Genomic DNA, 1,960 nt, shown 5'->3' with positions numbered 1-1,960 from the left:
TCCCGGGAACGCGGGGCTTCCAGAGCTCCCTTTTGCTGACGTGGATAACGTCCCGGGCGGGGTTACGTGATAATTAAGTGCGAGCCTGCAGGAAAGCGTCTACTGTATAGTAAATACTCACAAAAAACAGACATTATTATTATTATTACTAGCAGGCTGTTCTTTGGATGGGAGGTTTTTGGGTTTTGTTCTTGTTTTTCGGGTTGGAGTCTCACCCTTGTCGCTCAGGCTGAGTGCAGTGGTGTGTGCTGACGCCGCTCCGACCTGCTGGGCCTAGGCGATCCTTCCGCCTCAGCCTTCCGAGTAGCTGGAACGACAAGATACACGCTACGCCCGGCTAGTTTTTGTGATTTATTGTAGCGATCAGCTCTCACCAAGTTGCCCTGGCTGGTCTAGAACCCCCCGGGCTCAAGCAGTCCTCTCGCCTCGGCCTGCGGACGTGCTGGGATTTCAGGCTGAGCCACTGCACCCAGCCATGGATGGGAGGTTTCTTAAGTCTCTCCTCCTCGGTGGCAGCGTAGGGGTGGATTTCAGGGGAGGAGGACAGGGAGGGATGGTTTCTGCCTTTCTTCTGAGGTGGAGAAGGAACCTGGGGTCTAACTGGGATCCAACCTTGCTGCGCCACTAACTCACCTATGACTGTGGACTCAGCTGTCTCCTCTTTGAACCTAATATCCTCATTGCAAAAGAGGAATAATCATACCCCATTCACAGAGTTGCCGCATGATAAGAAATGCAGAGCTCCTGACAAATCCCAGAGCACCTGTAGCTAGCACATAGAGGGTGCAATGCCAGACATAGGCAGTCAACAGGTCCAGGGCCCCTTTTCTTATGACACACAGTAGGTGCTCAGTGCAAGCCCCGCCCACCCCCATCAGTCCGTCAGGGGGGATGTCTCTCGCAGTTTTGTCTGTGATCAGGCAGCTTGGATGCAGAAGGCTTTAACCCATGTTAGGACTTTCAAAAATCCAGGTGAATACTCATCCTGGCTCTGCCACGGATTGGCTCCTGGCTCCCGGGAACGCTGGGCTTCCAGACCTCCGCTTGGCTAATGTGGATAAAACATTTATTTTTTACTTTTGTAGAGACGAGGTCTTGCTATGTTGCCACATGTTCCTCATCTCCCCTTGACACCCCTCTCACAGATGCCTCGGATCCTTTCTGGGAATTGGTAGCCTTAGAAATAATAAGAACACACACTCCTGAGTGTGCGTCATGGAGTGTACAATCAGAGGAGCTTAGTGTCAAGGGCAGTACTAGCTTTGACTATCTTTATTCTGCAACCTCTCTGAGCCCCAGTAATCTCATCTTTCAAAAATGAGACAGTATTTTCTTTCTGGAGTGGACCAGAGTGAGAATGAATAGATATGTGTGTACAAAAACACAAAACACTTAGTAGGTATTCTGCAAGTACTAAGTTATTTATTTCAAGCACAAAGCAAATGCCCAATAAATATTTTCTGGATGAGTTTGAACTTTCTTGCTGAGTTCTGCCTCTGGGAGGGTTTTTTTCCTGATTTCTTTTATTTTTGTTTTTGGTAGTGGTTGTGCCCTTTGAGGGTAGGGGAAGATGGAGTACAATATTATTTAAAAGAAATCTCGAGGTTGTTTTGTTTTTTTTAATTGGGGTTTCACTCTGTGGCCCAGGCTGAGGTGCATGATCCCGGCTCACCATAGCCTTGACCTCCTAGGCTCAGGCAATTCTCACCTCAGCCTCCTGAGTAGCTGAGACTACAGGTGCCCGCAACCACCCTGGTCAGTTTTTTAAATTTTTTTGTAAAGATGAGATCTCCCTGTTTTGCCTAGGTTAGTTTCAAACTCCTGGGCTCAAGTGTTCCTCTTGCCTCGGCCTCCCAAAGTGCTAGGATTACAAGCGTGAGCCACTGCACCTGGCCAGTAATCCTGAATTGTATGAGCACTTAACATTTTCTTCCAGCAATTCGGGGTCCTATCCCAGTGA

This window comes from Carlito syrichta, unplaced genomic scaffold (assembly GCF_000164805.1).
Source record: "Carlito syrichta isolate Samal-C Ts95f unplaced genomic scaffold, Tarsius_syrichta-2.0.1 Scaffold302100, whole genome shotgun sequence".
NCBI lineage: Eukaryota > Metazoa > Chordata > Mammalia > Primates > Tarsiidae > Carlito > Carlito syrichta.
Note: the sequence above shows the minus strand (reverse complement) of the source record.